The following is a 25387-nucleotide window of genomic DNA, read 5'->3' as shown; positions in this document are numbered from 1 at the left end:
AGTGGGACTTTGGTCATGATTTCAGTATAAGCCAGATAGCTAACCTAAATCCCAGTTCAGCAAGGACAATCACAAAGGTGGTTTTCAGGGGCACCATCTGAGGTGCATTCATACAGAAGCAGCAGCAGAATAATTGCCTTAGTCCAGGGATGGACAACGTGTGGCTCCAGAGCCACATGTGGCTCTTCAGAAGTTAACATGCGGCTCCTTGTATAGGTACCGACTCCGGGGTTGGAGCTACAGGCAACAGCTTTTCAATGTGCCAGGGGGTGCTCACTGCTCAACCCCTGGCTCTGCCACAGGCCCTGACCGCACTCCATCTCTTCCTGCCCCCTCCCCTGATCCTGCCATGCCCTTGTTCCCCCCCTCCCCCTAAAGCCTCATGCATGTCACAAAAGAGCTGATTGGGAGGTGGGGGAAGGGAGGGGGAGGTGCTGATTGGGAGCCGCTGACATATTACCATGGCTCTTTGGCAACATCAATTGGTAAATTTTGGCTCCTTCTCAGGCTCAGGTTGACCACTCCTGCCTAATCAGTATATGGGACTGAAATGTAGCACTCCGTGAATAATTTCACATTTAAAGCAACCCCAAATCTTGGGCTTTCACTAAGTCTGAAAAAAAGTGATACAATCCCTTTTTCTATAAAGTTTTTTAAATGTTTGTTGACGAGAAGAATAGTTTTCATTTTGTAAAATCAAAACAAGCAAACAAACCAACTTCAAATCACTTTGTGCAAAGGACTTTTGGGCAAGGACCAAATAAAAACTACAAAACTAACATTTTGCAATGCTATACCAAGTCATTTATCAAAATTTATTGTAATTAGGCAAAATTTCACACGGAAAATATGATTGCAAAATATTTGTATGATGTTGCTAATGTATAGCACTGTGAAAATTAAAAATCTGACTGAGATTGACTGGAGTAAAACTGTAACTGAAATAGTTTTTCTAGAAGAGAAAATTAAAACATCTGCTGCCTGAAGTCCAAAAACAACAATGCCCACTCCTTATATTTATAAAAATATATTGGCACATGGGTACAATGCTTCTATATTTTATCAGACTTAGATATTAAGTGCCCTCTAGTAATTAAAATGCAGACAAACTCTCAAGATATAAGATCATGAATAACTATGACACTTACTCAATTGCACCTTGCCAGTTCACCATTTAGTTTCAGCTGTGAATACCATTTTGTGAATTGATTGCTGTTCTCCTAGCTGCAAACAAAGGCATAATGAGCTTCATTATAGCTATTTACTACTTTACATTTCAGCATGGAGATGGTGTTTTGTCATTTGTAGTTCGATAGCACATAACTTAACATATTACATACCTACAGTACATAACAAAATATTTTCCCCTTACTGGAAATATAAAATGATGTATGGGTATTTTTGTTTATTAATTTCTCTCCTTTTTCAGATAGAGCCGAATCTATTGGTCTTAATTCAGTCCTTGAACAAATGGGTATTTTCTCCTTTGCAAGGACTAAAAAAGGACTCTTGCTTTTTCCAAATGAAGTGATGTGAAAAATCACTGTGAATCAATGTGCTTGTCACATACTTCCCTGCCTACTTTTTGAGGACGTAATAAGAAGGTGAAAGGAGTTATATCTATCACTATGAAATGCCCTAGACTTGCTGTTTGTTCTTGTATTTATTGTTGTTTGGAATTTCCTCCTAGCCTTCTTATATTTTTCTTTCATTTCGGAAAAGAACTAGAAGCCTTTGTCTGGATCAAGTAGTGGAAGCAGCTCTCTTCAATTGCTTGTTTTAACATGAATACCTCAGGATTGATGCTAATCTAGTACTGATTTTACACCACAATAAATCCATTGGCTTCAGCTGATTTATTTCTGATTTATATTTGTATGAGAACAGAAAGAGGCCCTACAACATGTTTTCAGTCCTATCCTAAAGATCCACTTCTGTTCATAACCTACACAAAGTATGTTTACACATTTTAAACTTATATCCAAACACATATGATTATCAAGACATGCATATGCCTAGGATGAGTAAGATGCTGATCCAAAGCCCGTTGAAGCCAGTTGAAAGACTCCCATCGACTTCAGTAGCTTTGGATCAGAATGTCAGCTTTCAGACAATGGTACCTGAAGCTCTCTCAAAAAAATTATCTGAAGCAGAGGGTGCTATCTAACAGCAGATAATGATTTTAGTTTATGTTAGACTTCTCATCTCTACTTTGGAATTCTCCACCAGCCCACCATGTTTCCACCTCCTCCCTCCACCATAGACTCCAGATCTACAGAGAGTCATCTGCAGCATCCAGAGAAGGGTGAGGAATGAGGTTAAAGCTGGCACCCCTTTCCACACAAGCGTGGAAAACTGAAGGACAGAATATGCTATCTGCACATAGACCTGGGCAGAGGGTGCAGGGATGGTCTTGATCTACTCATAGGACTTTGACTTCAGAAGGCATTACAAGCACTACACTTGTCAGGAGATGCTCAGCACTTCACAAAGATTGGTCCTTCTAGCTGTATAATTTTCATCAGGAAAAAAATATATATATTTGGTTGATTTGAAAATAACTTCGGTTCATTTATTGGCTGATTGGTTGGTTGTATTTTACCATGGGAAGAAAAATGGCAAATAAAATATGTGGTTAAATTTTCTTATGTCGAGCAATGAGCATAAAGGGGGAATACTATAGAATATCTTTGAAGATTACCAAATAAAAGCATTAGAGCTCTACTCTGCAGGATTTTGACTCTCATTCTTTCCCATAATATAAAAATATAATCACTTTTCCTGAGAACAATTACATTTAAACACAGTAAACCAAAACAAAAACTAAACAACATACATCCATTACCAAACAGGTTTAGCATGCCAGTTCCCTTTAATGCCCTCTAAAATCAGTGGGGACCCACCAGTGTCTGAAAGGATCAGGCCCATCCACTTGAATAGAATTACCATCATCATACAAGAACTAAAGAGAAACAGCTGGAAAAAAGGCTATTCCCCCCCCGGCCCCACCTTCAAAAAAAATAAAAAAAAAACAATGACCCTATATCCTAAACAGAAGTGAATTCAAAGAAATACACAAGAGATATACATATTACTGCTAGCAGGAACACACCATCTCATTTTCCTATTCCCCAGATGTTCATGAGTAATAAAATGCATATTAGCATGGAGATTTTTGCAACTGGATACACAGGTTTTGCTAATGAAGCATATCTGCAAGACAAAAATGTAAAAATAGGTCAATGGATCTTGGCTGAAACCCATAGCTTGAGTTCTTGACTAAAATTGAAAGAATCAGTCAATTTATGATATATGCACACATATACATATGTTTGCTGTGTTCAGAAACTGATTCTTCAAAAATAAAATGTATACAGCTTGGTTTTTCATTTTTTCAACGTTTTGATATATTGAAAAGGTGTTATAAATGGGTAGTCTTTTAATTTTGGGATATCTTTTAAAGACAGTTGTTACTGAAAAACTCCATTAATTGGAAATGTTGTTTTCCTTGTTTCTAGCATTGAGGCAATATTTTTTTTAATTAAAAAACTCAAGATGGTTTTACAAACTCGGAAAGTCAACATAAGACTTTATCACGTAGCATGTGTGAAAATACTCACTTAGAATGAAAAGATCCAATTAAATTCTTTAAAAGCATACCAAAGAAATTGTCTGACTGACCTCTTTAGAGGCCACTGTTTACTTTATTCTACAATAAGAGGGCCAGAATCAGGAAAGTGATGGACAATGAGAGAAACTATTTAAATTAAAACTCTCCTGATGTCTAAGTTCTGCCTGTCATAAACAGATAGCTAAGGGTTAATGTCTCTTTCACCTAGAAAGGAGTAACCTGAAACACCTGACCAGAGGACCAATCAGGAAACAAGACTTTTTCAAATCTGGGTGGAGGGAAGTTTTGGTGTGTGAGTTCTTTGTTCTTTGTCTTGTGTCTGACCCTCTCAGCTCTGAGAGTGATTTTTCTATCTCCAGATTTCTAATCTTCTGTTTCCAAGTTGTAAGTACAAAGATAGTAAGACAATAAGGTTTATATTGTTTTCTTTTGTATTTACATGTGTGTAGTTGCTGGAATGTGTTAAATTGTATTCTTTTTGGATAAGGCTGTTTATTCATTTTTTTTCTTTTAAGCAAATGACCCTGTATTTGTCACCTTAATACAGAGAGACCATTTTTATGTCCTTTTCTTTCTTTTTATATAAAGCTTTCTTTTGAAGACCTGTTGGAGTTTTTCTTTAGTGGGGACTCAAGGAAATTGAGTCTGCAGCTCACCAGGGAATTGGTGGAAGGAAGAAGTCAGGAGGAAAATCTCTTTGTGTTAGATTTACTAAGCCTGACTTTGCATACCTGTCATAAACAGATAGCTAAGGGTTAATGTCTCTTTCACCTGAAGCACCTGACCAGAGGACCAATCAGGAAACCGGATTTTTTCAACTCTGGGTGGAGGGAAGTTTGTGTCTGAGTTTTTTTTTTCTGTCTGCCTGCTTTCTCTGAGCTTTGGAGAAGTAGTTTCTGTTTTCTAATCTTCTGTTTCTAAGTGTAAGGACAAAGAGATCAGATAGTAAGTTATATGGTTTCTTTTCTTTGGTATTTGCATGAATATAAGTGCTGGAGTGCTTTGATTTGTATTCTTTTTGAATAAGGCTGTTTATTCAATATTCTTTTAAGCAATCGACCCTGTATTTTGTCACCTTAATACAGAGAGACCATTTGTATGTATTTTTTCTTTCTTTTTTATATAAAGCTTTCTTTTAAGACCTGTTGGAGTTTTCTTTTCTGGGAAATTTCAGGGAAATTGAGTCTATACTCACCAGGGAATTGGTGGGAGGAAGAAATCAGCGGGAGATCTGTGTGTGTTGAATTTGCTAGCCTGATTTTGCATTCCCTCTGGGTGAAGAGGAAAGTGCTTTTGGTTTCCAGGACTGGGAACGGAGAGGGGGAGTCACTCTGTTTGGATTCACAGAGCTTGTGTCTGTGTATCTCTCCAGGAGCACCTTGGGGGGGGAAGAGAAAAAGGATTATTTCCCTTTGTTGTGAGACTCAAGGGATTTGGGTCTTGGGGTCCCCAGGGAAGGTTTTTCAGGGGGGACCAGAGTGCCCCAAAACACTCTAATTTTTTGGGTGGTGGCAGCAAGTACCAGGTCCAAGTTGGTAACTAAGCTTGGAGGTTTTCATGCTAACCCCCATATTTTGGACGCTAAGGTCCAAATCTGGGACTAAGGTTATGATAATACCCTCTGGGTGAGGGGGGAAGAGAGATTAGCTCTGGGTACTTGTGTTTTCCAGGACTGGAAACAGGGAGGGTGGAGTCTCTCTGTTTAGATTCACGGAGCTTGCTTCTGTATATCTCTCCAGGAACCCAGGGAGGGAACACCTGGAGAGGAGGACGGGGTGGGGAAATGGTTTATTCTTCTTTGTTGTGAGACTCAAGGAATCTGAGTCTGGGGGTCCTCCAGGGAAGGTTTTGGGGAGACCACAGTGCGACAGGCACTGTATAGATTCCTGGCTGGTGGCAGCTTTACCAGGTCCAAGCTGATAACTAAGCTTGGAGGTTTTCATGCTAACACCCATATTTTGGACGCGAAGGTCCAGATCTGGGAAAAATGTTATGACACTGCCAACAAATTATTAGTACAATAACTCATGCATGGAGAAAAAGTGAATTGACAGATGCAATGTAATTTTAAAAAATTCTTAGGATTTATTTGCTTTTCTTCTTATCACCTAGTGATTCACTAGAGTTTCAAAGCTGTATGTAAAACATTTAGTACCATGTAATTAGAAAATTTCTTATTTGACCTTGTGATTATTTTAATTTGTACCACATTCTATCAAATTATTAAATGTAACTTCACATATGTTTTATTTAAAATCATTCAATGTATTTCTCCTTACAATAAATTTGCTTTCTTAATTTGGATGATATTATTTTGCAATTAATCTTGTTCCCTTTGGTTTGAATGTGCTTCCACTAAAGTCAGTGGAACGGAATCAATGTGAGTTTAATATTCACGGGACAAAAATCAACCATTCTTATTTTGGGAATCCAACAGTGACTGGCTCAGGTGATGTTTAATGTCTAAATTTCAACCTGCTGATGTCTTTATGTAGGATATTAGCTTTCAAAACTAGAGGCAGATAGTAAATCACAGCAGGACATACCTCATACAACCAAAGAGTAGTAGAAGAAGCTTAAAATGAGAAGAGGTTAATTTATTTAACATTTATAATGTGCCTCATAAAAAAACGTTAATATTCCACATTTTAAATGTCAATAATTTATTAACAACATGTTTACATATGATGGGCATCTGAATATTCCTCCTGATGCAGACCATTTAACATGTGTAACACTTGAATAGAATTCCCCATCTAGGGCTTATATCTAATTTTTATCATGTTACCTATGCATGAAAGAATACAGAAATGTATGTGGTTTGAATATAACTTTGAAACTAGCCCTTGAAATAACAAGAGAATCTGGATTTTGAGTCCAGTTCAAAACCTACTAACTACTTTTAATGCTCACATCATGAAAGGAAATACTCAAAAGAAAAAGTCCTTGAGCTTATGCCAAAGTCCCACTCCTGGATGTTCTGAAAGTTCTCTAATATCAATCAGATATCAACAAGACAGGCATGTTTCTACCTGACCCTCTGTTTCTTTTGCTACCAAATTCTAGTGCCACTGAGATGCTGTACGTCGAATTAAAATGTGAAGAATAGTATGGTATGAACACGAGAATGCCAAACTAAAAAATTGATACTTATTGTACAAAACTCTGTTTTTCTGCTCCCACCACTGAAATAGCTATTATATCTGCTGATGACAAAAGCCCCCACATTTAACATTTGATGAAAATTTTTCCAGCTGAACACAGTAAAAATTTCAAAAGTTATATTTGTATGTTTAGACACAATCTTATGTCCACTGTGATATCCTGAGGGCAATCATTCTGAAAAAAACAGCTAAGCCAGTGTTATTGTTACATACATCAAGGACCTACCATCCACTTTCTTCTACATCTACTATTTATGATTTACCAAGACATTTAATTGATGAAGAAAAGAAGGAAAGAAAATTGTGTGGCTTGTATGTTCAACCACGTATGAGACCCAGGGTAAAATTTTCAAGTGTGCTTAAGGTCCAGATACTCAAAGGCATTTAGGTATTGCTCTGCTTAATGTTGCAACACCTAGCCCCAGGCCTAGGCAGATTGCTACCAGGTGGAGTCCTCAGCCCCAAACAAGGCACCCAGACTCCCTATACAATACATAGGAAGAGTTAGTCACCTAAGAAAGGGATCTTCAAAAGCCAGCAGGCTAAAATAGCCAGCATTGAAATGCTAAGGAGAAGGGATTATATAGATTCCTCCTTCCTTTCGCAATTCTCAGCCATGAACCCTCTCTTGTAGTTAGTCCCCCAAGCCCAGTCACTTATTTACCCATTGCCCATTGCAGCTGAAACCATCTTGTTCTCTCTCTTTCCCTCTTCTACTGTCTTTCATAGTAAGACTCAATAACTCTCTCACACTCATCCTGTATTTCCTCTTGGGACTATATCTTTTGTGTGGGTGCTCTGCTGACTCACCTATTGTGACTGCACCCAGTCCTCCTGCTGCAGGTCTGACAGTTATCAGATCTTAAGTGTGTTCAGAGCATGTATACAGGATCAGATCTCACTGGCAAGACAGGCTACTTTGAGTATCCCGCTTTGGGCGTTCTGGAGTGTTGGCTTGAACTAGGGCTCAGAACAGCTCATTAGCTGTGAAGTGGTGCCGGGGCTTAGGCAGCTTTGTGAATGCCAACCAGAAGAAATGTAGGCAACTAGGAGACATAGATGTTTGTTGGCAGGTGAGTGGCAGCTTTGAAAATGTCAGTGGGGTGTAAATGGATGACTTAGGTACCTAAAGAAGAAGATAGCCACTTCAATGCCTTTAAAGATCCAGGCCACAAGCTTTACAATACTGAGTAGATCAATGCCTTAACACCTTATAAATCTGGGCCTAAGAGCCTAAATCAATTCTGAAAATGTTAACCGAAGTCACTACATTGAGCCTTTGGACCAGATATTCTTGTAATGATGCGTATGGAGCTAGTCAATAAACTTCAATGGGATTACTCATGTAATGATAGTTTAACACAACTTAATTTGCAGAATTAAGACCTTAATGTGTACATTTCTTGCATCCTGCCTGCCTTTGTTATCGTAACTGGAACTACTGCACATTGTTGGAAGAATACTACTATCATTTTTGTTCCCCCAAAAGGGCAAAAACATGTAGTTATAGTAATTATAGCATCATATTTTTGTTTCTATGTCCTTCAAGACGTCAAAAACTAATATATTGTAATACTGATCAAACTGTGAGGGAGACGAGCATTTGTGAGATCTTGAACAGAAAACTGTTGCATCGTTCCCAATACAGGATTCCATGTTGGTTGTTCTGAAGCCAGTTTCTAGCTGTATTTACTTGATCCTCTGAAAATGCCCTTGAGGCTAGGCAAGAAGTTGAGATAATTGCCTTGGATATTAGGGCAATTGACCTACTCAGGTAGAGAAGACTCCTTGGGCATCTTGGCTGTTTTTCTATAACAGTAAGTGCCTAACAATTTCCACTATCTGAATCTCTGATTGTCAATATAATTAAGGGAAACAAGGCTGACATTAGATGGCATCTACTGCACATCCCAGAGTGCAAAGAATATTAATGATGTCTGGAAGGAATCAGCCATTTTATCTTTATTTCATCAAAGACCTGCTCCAATAAGCAATTTTTACATGTGTTTTCCACTTTCATCTCTTTTCTCTTTCATATTATTATTCCAAAATCCTAAGGAGATATATTGCACACTATGTAAAGACAATGGGCTAAATGGGCTGTTCTCAGTTACACTGGTATACAAATAATATCAGAATTTGTCTCACTACAAAGAAAACCTTCCAATTATGCATAGTACAAATCTTATTAATTTATTAATATCAAGGAGAAAACTGAATCATCCTACAGTGTGTTGAAGTCTCTTTTATTCACTTGCCTTTGTTATTCACCCACTTCACTGATGTATGCCTCCCTCATCACCCTTCATAGATCAAGCCATATCATTCTTTCTAATCTTAATGTGGTCCAGGCATAGCTGAGACAGATATGTGCAAGAAGAGTGGATTGAATGTGCTCCTATCTCTAAACTTACTTAAAACTCATGGAAGTACAGTATATGCTTTCTAGATCAGCCTTGAATGTTTTTCTAGCAAAGTCTTATAACATTTGCAGCTTTTGTACAGTTCTTTTAACTTGAGATTTTCTGTCCTTGAAAATCTGATTAAAACCATTGGTGAAATACATCTTTAAAAATAGACATTCACAAAAAATGGATAACAATATTTGGGAGCTGAAATATAAGACGGTTACTCATCTTTGTAACTGTTGTTCTTCGAGATGTGTTGCTCACATCCATTCCAGTTAGGTGTGCGCGCCGCGCGTGCACGTTCGTCGGAAACTTTTTACCCTAGCAACTCCAGTGGGCCGGCAGGTCACCCCCTGGAGTGGCGCCGCCATGGCGCCCAATATATATCCCTGCCGGCCCGCCCGCTCCTCAGTTCCTTCTTGCCGGCGACTCCGACAGTGGGGAAGGAGGGCGGGTGTGGAATGGATGTGAGCAACACATCTCGAAGAACAACAGTTACAAAGATGAGTAACCGTCTTTTCTTCTTCGAGTGATTGCTCACATCCATTCCAGTTAGGTGAATCCCAAGCCATACCTAGGCGGTGGGGTCGGAGTGAGAAGTCGCGGCATGGAGCACTGCAGTTCCGAAGGCCGCATCCTCTCTTGACTGCTGGACCAGGGCGTAGTGGGAAGCAAAGGTGTGGACCGATGACCAGGTCGCTGCCCGACAGATTTCCTGGATGGGCACACGGGCGAGGAAAGCCAGCGACGACGCCTGCGCCCTGGTAGAATGCGCAGTCACACGGCCCGTAGGGACACGGGCCAAGTCATAACAGGTCCTGATGCAGGACGTTACCCAAGAGGATAACCTCTGGGAGGAGATAGGAAGCCCTTTCATGCGGTCCGCTACTGCCACGAAAAGCTGGGGGGATTTGCGGAAGGGCTTGGTCCTCTCCACGTAGAACGCGAGAGCCCTACGGACATCAAGCGAGTGGAGCTGCTGCTCCCTGCCTGAGGAGTGAGGTTTCGGGAAAAAAACCGGGAGGAATATCTCTTGATTGACGTGGAAGGCTGAGACCACCTTGGGGAGAAAGGCAGGGTGCGGTCTCAGTTGCACCTTGTCCTTGTGGAAGACCGTATATGGGGGGTCCACCACAAGAGCCCGGAGCTCCGACACCCGTCTAGCTGAGGTGATAGCTACTAGAAAGGCAGTCTTCCAAGAGAGGTATAGCAGGGAGCAAGTAGCTAACGGCTCAAAGGGGGGTCCCATGAGCCGGGACAACACCAGGTTAAGATCCCAGGTTGGAGCAGGGGGACGGACGTTAGGGTATAAACGTTCCAGCCCCTTAAGGAATCTAGACACCGTTGGGTGAGAAAAAACAGAGCGACCATCCGCACCCGGGTGAAAGGTGGAGATAGCTGCTAGGTGGACTCGCAACGACGATATGGCCAGACCTTGCCCTTTGAGGGACCAAACGTAGTCTAAGATGTCGGCTACCGAAACTTCCATACGGCGGAGATTTCTCTCCACGCACCAACAGGAGAAGTGTTTCCATTTGGCCGAATATGTCGCTCTCGTGGACGGCTTCCTGCTGCCCAAGAGCACCTCCCTCACCGGCGTGGAGCAGCGCAGCTCAGAGCCAGTCAGCCACGCAGGAGCCACGCCGCTAGGTGCAGCGACTGCAGGTCCGGGTGACAGAGGGTCCCGTGCTCCTGGGTAATCAGGTCCGGATGAAGGGGCAGGGGAACTGGGTCGGCTATGGTCAGGTCCAGCAGCATGGGGTACCAGTGCTGTCTGGGCCATGCCGGGGCTACCATGATGACGTGAGCCCTGTCCCTGCGCACCTTCAGAAGGACCCTGTGGACCAGAGGGAATGGGGGAAACGCATAGTACAGGTGGGTCGACCACTGAATGAGGAAGGCATCCGCTATCGACCCGGGCTCCCTGCCCTGAAAGGAGCAGAACGCTTGGCACTTCCTGTTCCCCTTGGACGCGAATAGGTCCACCTGGGGATAACCCCACCTCCGGAAGATGGAGAGGGCGACGTCCGGGCGAAGGGACCACTCGTGCGACAGGAAGGATCTGCTCAAGCGATCCGCCAGCGTATTCCGTACTCCGGGGAGGAAGGAAGCCATGAGGTGAATGGAGTGGGCTACACAAAAGTCCCAGAGTCGTATCGCCTCGTGGCAGAGGGGGGAGGATCTGGTGCTGCCCTGCTTGTTGATATAATACATGGTCGTCGTGTTGTCGGTGAACACCGCGACACAGCGACCCTGAAGCTGATGACAGAACGTTTGACAAGCAAGGCGGACCGCTCTCAACTCCCGCAGGTTGATGTGTAGCCCCACCTCCTCCTGGGACCACAGGCCCTGCATTCTCAGGGTCCCCAGGTGGGCCCCCCAGCCCAGATCTGAGGCATCCGTTGTTAGGGACACCGAGGGCTGAGGTGGGTGGAAAGGGAGACCCGCACATAACACGGACTGGTCTAGCCACCAGCCGAGAGAATCTAATACCCTCTGGGGGATTGTGATTAACATATCTAGCGGCTGTCTTGTCGGCCTGTAATGATTGATGAGCCACAACTGGAGGGGCCTCATGCGGAGCCGAGCGTAACCGGTCACAAAGGTGCAAGCCGCCATGTGGCCTAACAGGGTTAGACATGTCCACACTGACGTCAAGGGGGCTGTCCGCAGTCGTTGAACGATCGCCGACAAGGCCTGGAACCGCTGCAATGGCAGCAAGGCCCTGCCCACAGTGGCGTCCAGGACGGCCCCGATGAATTCCACCCTCTGTGTGGGAATGAGGGTGGACTTGTCCGTGTTTACTAAGAGGCCCAGAGTGGCGAACATGCCGGTGATCACGCGGACATGGCTGCAGACTTGTTGTTCCGACGTGCCCCGAATCAACCAATCGTCCAGATAAGGAAACACGTGGATACGATTGCGCCGAAGATGCGCCACAACAACTGCCATGCATTTTGTAAACACCCTCGGGGCCGTGGACAGGCCGAATGGGAGGACTGCAAATTGATAATGAAGAGGGCCCACCATGAAGCGAAGGAAACGTCTGTGGCGTGGCCAAATGGCAATGTGAAAATACGCGTCCTGCATGTCGAGGGCGGCGTACCAGTCTCCCGGATCCAGGGATGGGATAATGGTCCCCAGGGATACCATGCGGAACTTCAACTTCACCAGGTACTTGTTGAGTTCTCGCAGGTCGAGGATAGGTCTGAGGCCCCCCTTGGCCTTGGGGATCAGAAAGTAGCGGGAATAAAACCCCTTGCCTTTCTCGTTCTCCGGTACCGCCTCTATAGCTCCTTTGCCGAGGAGCATCTGCACCTCCTGTCGAAGGAATTGCTCGTGAGAGGGGTCCCTGAAGAGGGACGAGGAAGGGGGGCGGGAAGGAGGAAATGAAACAAACTGCAGGCGGTAACCTGTCTGCACCGTGCTTAAGACCCAGCGGTCCGATGTTATTTGGGACCACGCCGGGAGGAAAAACGAAAGGCGGTTGGAAAACGGGGGGGAAGGATCCATTGGGGAAACTGTTACTGCGCCCTCGGGCGCACCTTCAAAATGAAGGCTTAGGTCCAGGCGGGGGCTTAGAGGAGCCTTGGTTCTGCCCCCCTTGGTTCCCCGAATGCCTGCGCCTTCCATTCCTGCCGCGGCGCCTGTTAAGGTCCTGCCGCTGGCGGAACTGGGAATACGGCCTGCGCTGTTGTTGTTGCTGTGGCCGGAAGGGTCTGCGTTGTGTCACTGGTGTGTGCATCCCGAGGGACTGCATAATGACTCGGTTATCTTTCAGACTCTTGAGTCTGGGGTCTGTCTTTTCAGAGAACAAGCCCTGGCCTTCGAAAGGAAGGTCCTGTATAGTATGCTGGAGCTCCGGCGGAAGGCCGGAAACCTGCAGCCAGGAGATGCGACGCATCGTTACTCCCGACGCGAGGGTACGGGCAGCCGAGTCTGCAGTGTCCAAAGAGGCTTGCAAGGACGTGCGTGCGACCTTCTTGCCTTCATCCAAGATGGCCGCAAACTCTTGGCGAGCATCTTGTGGCAGCAGCTCCTTGAATTTGTCTGCTGCCACCCAGGAGTTGAAGGCGTATCTGCTCAGTAGGGCTTGCTGGTTGGAGACCCTGAGCTGCAGCGCCCCAGCCGAGTACACCTTACGGCCGAGGAGGTCCATCCGCCTGGCCTCTCTGGATTTGGGGGCTGGGGCCTCTTGGCCATGACGCTCCTTATCGTTCACTGACTGAACCACCAGTGAACACGGAGTCGGGTGCACATGGAGGTACTCGTAGCCCTTAGAAGGAGCCATGTACTTCCTCTCGACGCCCTTCGCAGTAGGAGGGATGGAGGCCGGAGACTGCCAGATGGTGTTGGCGTTGGCCTGGATGGTTCGTATGAAGGGTAGGGCGACCCTGGTGGGAGCATCTGCTGAGAGGATGGTGACAATTGGATCCTCTATCTCCGAGACCTCCTCGGCTTGCAGACTCAGATTTTGAGCTACTCGCCTGAGGAGGTCTTGGTGCGCCCTGAGATCCAGCGGGGGGGGGGCTGTTGGAGGAGGTACCAGCCACCGCTTCATCCGGGGAGGAGGATGAGGAGACCCCCGGCAAGAGAGTGTCTAACGGCGGGTCTCCTTCGGCCCTCGCCTCTGCCTCAGGAGCCAAAGCGGAGTCTTGTTGCTTAGACCCTTCCTCCCCGTCCGGGGAGGGAGGGGGGCGAGACAACGAGGCTTCAGGTGCCCTGCGCTCCGCAGTCGCCGGCCTAGCAGGGAGCTGTTGGGGGCCCTGGGCCTGATGGTATGCCCAGGGTGTCCAGAATCCCCATTGTTGCGGGCCTTGGTCCTGCTGTGGCGGATCGCTGAACAGCGCCGCCTGCCGGTCGGTGCCCAGCGCATACCCGCTGTCCGCTTGTGAAGATACGGACGGCTGTCTAGAGGGCCATGGCGGGGCTGACCCTGGATGGTAAGGGTCTGCGCGGGTCGGCACGGACGATCTTCTCGGTGCCGGGGACCGGTGCCGGGAGTCATATCGGTGCCGGGATCGGGACCGGGACCGGGTTCTGTCACGGTGCCGGGATCTGGACCGGTACCGGGCGCCGCTTCGGTGCCGGGATCGGGACCTGCCACCAGCTCGGTGCCGGGAGGTCGACCGGGACCGGGACCTGCCACCAGCTCGGTGCCGGGAGGTCGACCGGTGCGGCGAGTAACGTCGGGACCGGCTTCTGGAATTGCGGTGCCGGTATCGGCGGCTGGAGTCCGACCGCGATCGTCTTGATGTCGACCGGCGCCGCGAGTGCGACCGGTACCGCTGAGGGGAGCGGTGCCGGGACTGCGAGCGGCGGCGGGATCTGGAGCGACCGTGGTGTCGGGACCTGGATCGTGAACGTGAGTCCCGAGACGGTGCCGACATCATGGGCTTGCCTCTGGACACGACCCGCACCGGAGGTACCGGGGGTGGCAGCTGAGTGGGCTCAGTCAGGGCTATGAGGTCCCGAGCCGAGGTGAAGGTCTCCGGTGTGGATGGGATCACTATCTCAACCCCAGATCTCATGGGGGAGCTCGGCGGCACCGGACTCGACGGACCCGCCGGGCCCGGAGTCGACGGTGCCGGCGGCGCTGCGGCCGATGTTGAGGCCGGGCGCTCCAGTCGGGTCTGCCTGGCCGGGGTAGCAGACTTCGACGGCCTTGGCTCTGTCCCCGGTGCCGGAGAAGGTCGGTGCCGGGGAGTCTTCTCGGTGCCGGTGCGATCCGGTGCCGGCGCTGAGATCACGGCCTGCGAAGCCGCCGGGTCAAGTGCCGCCTCCATAAGGAGAGTTCGGAGTCTTTGATCCCTCTCCTTCTTTGTCCTTGGCTTAAAAGCCTTGCAGATGCGGCACTTGTCGGATCTGTGCGATTCCCCCAGGCACTTCAGGCACGCGTCGTGGGGATCGCTGGTAGGCATGGGCTTCTTGCAGGCCGCACACTGCTTGAAGCCCGGCGAACCAGGCATGAGCCCGGTGCCGGGTGCCGGGAAGGGCTAAGCCCCCCGCGAAGAACTATTTACAAACTACTTAACTTAACTACTACTATCTACACTTAACAATCTAATTAACAACTACAATAGTACTAGAGATAAACGATAGATAACGAGGAGAGCTAGGGACGTGGAGGACAGCTATGCCGCGCTCCACAGTTCCAACGACCGACACGGCGGTAAGAAGGAACTGAGGAGCGGGTGGGCCGGCAGGGATATATATTGGGCGCCATGGCGGCGCCACTCCAGGGGGCGACCTGCCGGCCCACTGGAGTTGCTAGGGTAAAAAGTTTCCGACGAACGTGCACGCGCGGCGCGCACACCTAACTGGAATGGATGTGAGCAATCACTCGAAGAAGAATATTTAATTACCCATTAGCTCTTTTATCTTTTAGTGGATAGGGCAATGGTCTGGAGCTCAGGAGACCTGCATTCAAACCTTGGCTCTGTCACTGATTTACTCTGTGACCCTGGTCCAGTCACTTTCCCTCCCTGTGCCTTAGTTTAGTTTTCCCATCTGAACAATGGGGATAATACTGATCTCCTTCATAAAGCCCCTTGAGAACTGCCACTGAAAAATGCTAGGTACTGTTATTAATTTTAAATAGGTGGTGGTGTTATATTTTGGGAAAGTGCATAGTATCAACAGGCCCTTTTTAGACTCTCCTAGTATTAACAAGCTGCTGAAGATCTCTCAAATAAGCAAACATGATAATTGTGGGGTAAATACTGAAGTCTTCCTTTGGTCTTTAGTCTGTCCTTCCCAGGAAAAGTTTCTATGGGTGTGTCACAGGGTGCCTCAGTCACTACCCAGTGTACCACATTGCCTGGCCAATTCATGTGCTCTCACAGTCACAAACACACAGCAGGTTGTTACCCTTTTGCCACATGGGTGTTATTTGGAATTTTGCCTACAGGTGACAGAAATTGGACATGAATACATCAGTATTTTACTATACAAGTGAATAAAATACAATACAGTGCATTTGTGTCCATAGGAAAGTGCTATATATTTCAATCTATATATGTGCTTGCAAATAAACTATATACAGGTAATGTAGATTATATGTAGTATCTATATAGATGCAGTAACAAAGTGATTCAAGGCACAATTAACTAGGTTGTGTAAGTGGCTGACGTGATGTGCCTGGCTGACAATCAATATGGGTGTATGAAAATTGGATCATCCCAAAGTAACATCTTTTTTGAAGAGATTACAAGTTTACTTCATAAATATAATAGCACTGATGTAATATGCTCAGACTACTGTAAGACATTTGATTATACCACATGACATTTTGATTAAAAACTAGAAAGATATAAAATTGATGGAACACATTAAATGATTTTAAAACTGCCTAACTGATAGGTCTCAAAGTGCAATTGTAAATGGGGAATCATTACTGGTGTGTTTCTAGTGGGGTCCCTCAAGGATCAGTTTTGGGCCCTTCTCTATCTAATATTTTTATCCATTGACTTGGAAGAAAACATAAAATCACTTCTGAACAGGGGTGAAAGTAACTCAGAACACTTACCGGTACAGGGCCAGGGCTAGCTCCGGCCCCCGGAAGGGGTGAGCCCTTGGGCAGAAGGGGAGGGGCCATGGGTCAACATCCCCCAGCCAGTCCTTCCAGGCCACCAGGCCTGTGCTGCCTGGGGCTCCCGTGGTGATTTAAAGGGCTTTGGGCTTACGATGCTGCTGCTGCAGTAGCGGCAGCAGCATCAAGAGTCCTGGGCTCTTTTAAATCGCCAGCCCAGGGCAGCTGCTCCCTTTTCTGCTCCGCCCCCGCCCATTGGCAGCTGAGGGGAGGCAAAAGTTGCAGGGACATTAAAGCGCTGCCATGGCAAAGGACTGTCCTTAATGTCTTAATTTGGATGATATTATTTTGCAACTAATTTGTTCCCTTTGGTTTGAATGTGCTTCCACTAAAGTCATTGGAATGAAATCAATGGAAGTTTTGATATTCACTTCACTTGTAAAATAAAGCCTGAGAAATGGGGCTCTATGCATGGAAATTATGCTAGGAATAAGGACTTTTAGAAAAGTGAGTGCAATCCCTAAACTACTTTCACTAACGTGTTATTGTTGTTATGTACTCCCAACTACCATGATGACTCCTTCCCTGCTGGTTCCTAAATCCTAGACAGGGCCAAGAAAAAGTCTTCCTCCATGGTGCAGACTGCATATGGATGCCTCCCAGACATGGCCAAATTGCTGATGACTCCTCCCACACAGCCTGAATTTCATCCTTAGATTCTTTTTGGGAGACTGGGTTACATTGCTCTTCACTGCAGAGAAGTTTTCCAGCACTGGCCCCCAAAAGGCTTGTGCATAGAGACACTTGGAAGTAGGCCAAGACTAAGGACTCCACAAGTTATGTAAATACAGTGGCCCTTACACCATATGTAAATGGTGCAGGGAACTTAGGTCTGTCATAAACAGATAGCTAAGGGTTAATGTCTCTTTCACCTGAAGCACCTGACCAGAGGACCAATCAGGAAACTGGATTTTTTCAACTTTGGGTGGAGGGAATTGAGTGTCTGAGTTTTTGTTTTCTGCCTGCCTGCTTTCTCTGAGCTTTGGAGAAGTAGTTTTTTTTTTCTAGTCTTCTGTTTCCAAGTGTAAGGACAAAGAGATCAGATAGTAAGTTATATGGTTTCTTTTCTTTGGTATTTGCATGAATATAAGTGCTGGAGTGCTTTGATTTGTATTCTTTTGGAATAAGGCTGTTTATTCAATATTCTTTTAAGCAATTGACCCTGTGTTGTATCATCTAATACAGAGAGAACATTTGTACTTATTTTTCTTTCTTTTTATATAAAGCTTTCTTTTAAGACCTGTTGGAGTTTTTCTTTACTTCAGGGAAATTGAGTCTGTACTCACCAGGGAATTGGTGGGAGGAAGGAATCGGGGAGATCTGTGTATTGGATTGCTAGCCTGATGTTGCATTCCCTCTGGGGGAATAGGAAAGTACTTTTTGTTTCCAGGATTGGGAACAGAGAGGAAGATTCACTCTGTTTGGATTCACAGAGCTGGTGTCTGTGTATCTCTCCAGGAGCACCTGGAGGGGGGAAGGGAAAAAGGATTATTTCCCTTTGTTGTGAGACTCAAGGGATTTGGGTCTTGGGGTCCCCAGGGAAGGTTTTTCAGAGGGACCAGAGTGCCCCAAAACACTCTAATTTTTTGGGTGGTGGCAGCAGGTACCAGGTCCAAGCTGGTAACTAAGCTTGGAGGTTTTCATGCTAACCCCCATATTTTGGACGCTAAGGTCACTATTCTCTTTCAGATCGAAGAGGCAGCTGGTAAAGGGATTTTGGGTGTACAAAGGATGGAGATCATCCCCATGTATTTTTTCCAATATTATTTTTCAGTTACAAAATTAATTATTCAATTTTTTTTCAACTAAAAATAAAAATAAAGTACACCATAGACTCATTAAATAAATACTGACAAGAAACAGAAGTATTAATGGAAATAGAAAATTCTTTTGAAAATACCTCTATAAAATAAGTTGGCAACATCAGAGGTCATAAAATGGAAATATTTTTTAAGCACTGAGTTTTTTATCATTATCTCTCATCTGCAGTAGAAGATTCCGGCACTTTTTTTTTAGATTTTTTTTTTTTTGCAAAGTAAAATGTTAACTCTAAGAAAAAGATTTATTTCTCAAATAGCTGGTCTTGAATGTGACTAGATTTGTTTAAATTTAGGCATAATGTATGCATGTACATTCAATCCACAATAAATTAGGCTTTAAGGGCTTTAATCACTTGTATTTCCTATCAACATATGCAGGAGTTGTATTGAATATTGTAGCTTTTGGTCAGAGAAGATAGCAGTAGCAGCAGCAACTGTCAGAAACTGATAATGATTCAAATGGTGCTATCATGAAATGAAAGCAGTCCAGCAATAACTAAAGGAGGCAGATATAGAGTGAAGGTAACACAGGTGGGACTGAAAGGATTTAAAGAACTCATTAAAGACAATAGTGCTGCTGCATATTGTAAATTGGAGATGTATTCCTGAGTCTAAAATTTTAGCTTTCTATTAACTTTCAAACTTTGATAAAATGAGCATAGCTGAGATATAGACACAGCTACTCCTGTTGGCAATATACATCTGCATTCTCCGCTGGATGCCACTGTTTGATCAAATTTTTGACAACTGAAGACCTGTTAATTTTTTGAAAATGTGTAGCTGAGAGGAGTTATTAAATTAAAACACAGCCCTTCTTAGGCAATATATGAAGCATATTTTATTAAAATACCTGAAGCAAAACTGCAGTGGGTTCAATATGAGTTACACAATGTTATAGACTGTCAGGAAAGGTTCAAAAAAACTTAATTTTAATAGTGCCGCTGGAGCTAGGCAAATGGAGGACAGTAAACAATAATGGTGGACAGTCAATTATGCAGAGGGGGTAGTATAGCTCAGTGGTTTGAGCATTGGCCTATTAAACCCAGGGTTGTGAATTCAATCCTTCAGGGAGCCACATAGAGATCTGGGGCAACATCGGTACTTGTTCCTGCTAGTGAAGGCAGGGAGCTGGACTCAATAACCTTTCAGGGTCCCTTCCAGTTCTCTGAGATAGGTATATCTGAATTCTAACAAAACAGGTTTGTTGAATTCCACAGAATATTGTACAAGAACTTGTAAGTACTGATCTTGAGTTTCCAGTCTGAGAAATGTGCTATTTTCATTCATATTATTTAAATCAAAACATTTCATAGCTAGAGTATCAAGACTTTTATTTTTTTCCCTTAAACATAAAAGGTTTGGTATGGTCTGAAAGTGTGGATACAATATTGAAGAGAACAAGTGATATAAATAAAGTGGATTTCCAAAAGTACTCAGCATTGGCCCAACTCTGCTCCCACCGAAGCCAACAGGAGTTTTACCATTGACTTCTATGTGAGCAGCATTAGGCCAAGATGAGTACTTCTGAAAAATTAACTTCTGTCTGATTTGCATAATCCAAATGACATCAGTTGCATCCTCAAACAATTACAGCAGTGTCAGGTGCAAATTGGGAACCCTAAAAACTAGTTTTGTGAGATGCAATATTATTAGAAAATAAGGACCAGATTTACAAATTCTAATTCCCATTGGAATGAATGAGAATTAGGCAGCTGAACTGCTTTAAAATCTGATTTTAAGATAGCAATATAATAACAATACGAACTGGAATTCTAGTATCAGAGGGGTAGCCATGTTAGTCTGGATCTGTAAAGCAGCAAAGAGTCCTGTGGCACCTTATAGACTAACAGACGTCTGTTAGTCTATAAGGTGCCACAGGACTCTTTGCTGCTTTAACTGGAATTCTGAGTACGATATACAGAAGCAAAAAGTGCTCAGCTTGCTCAAGTAAAGGAACTGAATTTCAAGAGGTTGTGATATCTAAGACGACCAGATGTTGTTGGAAAGAAAGGAAAGGAATTGGGAAGGGAAAGGTGAAGCTAGTATAATATACATGTTTTAATCTAGTTAATCCATGTAGGTTTATATACAGTGCCCATGACCTTACTACCTGAGTTCCTTTTTGGTAAAATACTTTTTTTACATAGAAAGATTTATTTGATTTGGTGTAGGCATTGCACATATGCATATCAGTTTCTAAGGGCTGGTCTACACTGGGGGTGGGGAGATCGATCTAAGATACTCAACTTCAGCTACACTATTCACGTAGCTGAAGTCAAAGTATCTTAGTCGACTTACCTGGCCATCCTCATGGCGGTGAATCATACTCCCCCGTCGATGCTGTTTACTCCTCCTGCCGAGGTGGAGTACGGGCAACGAGACGCGATAAATCGATCCCCGATAGTTTGATTACTACCTGCTGATCCAATGGGTAGAATAGACATACTCTAAATGTACAATTACTTGTTATTAAGTGTGTTTCTAAAACTAATCTCACCCTAAAAAGAGCTTCTTTTGAGCATCTGAATTGCCCACTCTGTCAAATGGCCCACAGGTGAAAATAACAAACCTCTAGCTATGCCTAAAATGTATGAATAGAAAGGTTAGGTTTTTTTGAAGTACTGATATTCACTGGCCCAAGACTTGGCTTCCCAAGTCTCTTTTAAAACACAGATCTCATAGTAAACCTTGCAACAGTGGTCATAGTATGGTTTGAAATGTCTTTCACAACACTTCCTGACACCATTTCCCAGTGTCTGGAAGCAGAAAAGTTTCTGTGCCTTGCTCAGATGCAGGCAGAGTGCTCTGTCCTTTTACTTCCAAGCCTCTGCAGAGGCAGTCTTGTCACAGCACACTCAGGTATGCAGGAGGGAAAGTATGGGGAGGAAAGAAATAAAATGACAGTAAAGAATAAGAGACACCAGAGACAGGCTCACAAAAGGATCGAGAGAAAGGAAAGGTTTGAAGGGGAGTGCACCATAACATAGAAAGGAAGAGACTAAGAACAAATGAGAAACAAAAACACAACATCAATTCAAAGAGCAAGTGTTGACCATTTAAAATATGATTCCTATATCTGTTTATCTCTTTCATTTTTTCCAGGTAAAGAGTTTTCTTTTAATTGTTTAATAAAAATAGAAACCAAGAAAGATCGATAAGAAAATATACAGACAATAATATAGTACCACAAAGAACCAAATCTCGCAAACCATACTTATGTGTGTTATCCTTATTCTTGAGGCTGAGAAGCAATCCTATAGGACCTGATCTAAAGCCAATTGAAGCCAATTGGAGTCTTTCCTTCCTTCTTCAAAGGGTTGTGGCATAAGTCCATAATGAAGAAGTAAACATGAATTGGTGCATCCCTCTGTCACATAAACTTAGCTGAAGTTGTTAATAACTTTTGTGAACATCAGCTTTCCAATGAACTCTTATTCACTTTAATTAAAGTAATTATTCACTGGACTATAGATGCTAAGAAAAGATTTGATCCTATTATATATTTGGAAGCATAAATCCTCTCAAAATTGTACATCATGACAATGAAATGCATCCAACTATCAGAAGAGAATTTCCCGGTCTAGAAAAATAATCATATCCACTGTTATCAATATTTCTATAAACTGTTTGATAGTCTTATCAACTTGTTCCTGTTTGTTCCTGATTTCAATAGTAATGAAGACACATTAAGTGTTAAGTTCCTCTCAGTGATTTGGGGGAAATGTTCTATTACATCTTCCTAGGTCGCCTGTGTGAAGGGGCAGCATTATAGAGGATGAATGAATGTGCCTTGTGCTGTCTGAGACATCCCACAACAGATCAGTTCTGAAAGATCTCCTTTAAAAAAATGAATTGATGCCCAAATAGCTTGTGAAGGGAGAAAAAAAGCAGGCTGAATAACAAATGCTGATCAAAACACTGAAAAGGTTCTTCAAAACTTTCTCCCAATCAGTGATGTCACAAGTTCTCCTCTGCTTCCCCTTTACTCAAAGGGATCAAGCAATGCAATAAGATGGGTCTTTACATCCTTTTATTCTCGTGTATTTCTTAAAAAGGACTGAAGCAATCTAGACCATATCTAGTATAGATTCTCTGAAAAAGATCTGCATGGAATCTACAGACTCTGCTCTGGAAGCTGAGAACTCTGGAAGAGTGTAAATAGCAATGGATAATCTTTGTGTTCCATCTCACTTTGCACGCAAAAAATCTAATGGAAATATATATCCTCTCCAAGCTTTCCTGGTGCTGTTCTTTAGCAGAGTCTTCACCCAACAATCTGAGTATGTTGCAACTCAGAGAACACACTGCATCATTCAACACTTTTTGAGCCACACAACTCATTCAATCTGGCTACATTTCGAAGTGATTTTTTTTTCAGTTTTGCCAACTTTAGCTGCACAACTGTAGCTGGTATTGCTATTACATGGTAATTTTATTGACAACCACACTACTTTTTTTTTGCATTAGCATGTTATGGTCTTCAGATGTATAGTGGCTTGGAAGAGCATCGGAGCAATAGCAATGGTGCTAGCTCCAAACAACTAAGACAGCATAACAATAGTGTGAGTTGTTACAAGGGTAAAGTTTTAACTCATTCAAGGCATTTCAAGCCCATACAGAAGCAAACCTTTATACTGAGCATAATGAAAAACACTGTCACAAAATACGTCAGATCCTATCTTGATACTGATTCTGCAATTATGAACAGAGAAAGTACGTTATCTATATATCACTAATGTGCATTGTTTCTGCTAAATTTTATGTTTTTAAGACTCTCTTCTATTTTTCTCAGTCAGCTACAGAACATCTTCTTTAAATTCCATATGAAACAAGATAAAACGTGAAATTTTTGTATGCTTCCCTCTGGTTTAGAGATTGTGTATTCACTTTTTATAGGAATCCTTTACATTTTAAAAAACCTTCAGGGTTAAGTATCCCTTGTTATCTCATTGTGGAAAATGGATTTTTCTCCCAATATGAAAATCTATAACTCTTAGATATATGTGTGTTGTGTTGGTGTTTTGTGACCCCAACAAAGGATAAGACCAAGATGTTAATAAAACCCTTGTTCGCTATTACAATGTTAAAAAGTCAATTGTGGATCAGGATTTCATATCAGGTTATTGCTGGCTACTTTCATTTTAAATACACCTTTAGAAAACTTTTAAACTTTTTATGAAAAGCAGAAAAACAAGACAACAAAAACAGCTCAATAGCTAAAGCATTTGAAACCTAAAGATTTCAGTAAGATTTTAATTGTAACTATTTTCCTTATTTCCTTTCCCTTTTAGCTGTTTCAAGTTGCACTGGGGCATGTCCATGCACCATTTTGGAGCAAGTGCTAGGCTTCAGAGCTCAAGCTCCAACCTGAGCTGCAACTTCAAAGTGCTACTATACTGCTATATTTAGAGTGCTAGCACTAGCTTCACTAGCTCTAGCTCAGTGGTGCCCAACTTTTCCAGACTACTGTACCCTTTTCAGGAGTCTTATTCATCTTGTGTACCCCCAAATTTCACCTCACTTAAAAACTGCTTGCTTACAAAATCAGACCTAAAAATACAAAAGTGTCACAGGTTTCAGAGTAGCAGCCGTGTTAGTCTGTTTCAGCAAAAAGAACAGGAATACTTGTGGCACCTTAAAGAGTAACACATTTATTTGAGCATAAGCTTTCATGGGCTATAGCCCACTTCATTGGATGTGTAAGCAGAGTCAGGATAAGCTCTACCCTGACATCTGGTGGAAAGAATGTCAGAGAGTGTATTTGCATAGGCACGCCTACCCTATCCCAGACTGCTGAGCGGTGGGACTGCTTGGTGACAAATGACTCACCCTCAGTTGGGTGGTACTTGCTAGACAAGGGACATGGGTTCCAAAACCCAGTGAAGTGAGAGAGGCTGGGGACAGGTATCTGTGTCTGGTGGTGCAGTCTCCTTGTGAAGCCAGAAGCACCAGTTGCACCCCCTCCTCCCTCCACTATGGAATGTCAGAGTTGATTTTTTTTTATTCCCTCAAGAATCTAAATACAGGTTACTGAGCTGAACGCACTTTGGGCTAATGGTGCACTAGCACTGGGTCTCCCCCACTAAGAGCTGAGATCACTAAGAGTTGAAATCACAAAAGAGCTGAAATGACTGAGCTGAGAGCACTGAGTACTGTGCTAACTAGTGGGGGAGCCTGAAGATATGCTGTGGAACAGAGCAGCTGGCGGAGTGGAGCAGTTGCGAGACGGCTGGAGCGGATCACGGGACAGCTGGTGGCAGCAGAGTGGCTGGCAGAGCGGAGTAGCTGTGGGACGGGTGGAGCGGCCCACAGAGTGAGCAGAGCAGAGCAGTTTTGCAGAGCAGCTCATGGAGCAGAGCAGCTGGTGGAGCGGAGCAGTTCCTGAGGACGGCTGGAGGAGCAGAGTGGAACAGCTGGTAAAGCGGAGCAGTTCGTGGAGAAGGTGGAAGCAGAACCCACGGAGAGGCAGGGCAGTTGGCCCCAGACCACGTAAGGTGCCCCTTTCTACCCAAGCTGGGGGGGAGGGACCTCTATAGATAGACTCTCGAACTCTGGGGTGGCATTGACCAGAGACTTTTGGGTTGTTGGACTTTGGGGTGATTGGACTTAAAACCCTAAGCGGAAAAAGGACAGTGCCAAACGTACTTGGAGGTGGGTTTTTGTTTATGGTTTGTGTTATAACCCTGTTTGTGGTGTTTCTCCAATGGGATGCCGCATTGATTCCTTCCTTTATTAAAAAAGATTTTGCTACACTCAGACTCCGTGCTTGCGAG

This window comes from Gopherus flavomarginatus, chromosome 1, assembly GCF_025201925.1.
Source record: "Gopherus flavomarginatus isolate rGopFla2 chromosome 1, rGopFla2.mat.asm, whole genome shotgun sequence".
NCBI classification, from domain to species: Eukaryota; Metazoa; Chordata; order Testudines; family Testudinidae; genus Gopherus; species Gopherus flavomarginatus.
This window is presented reverse-complemented; position numbering follows the sequence as displayed.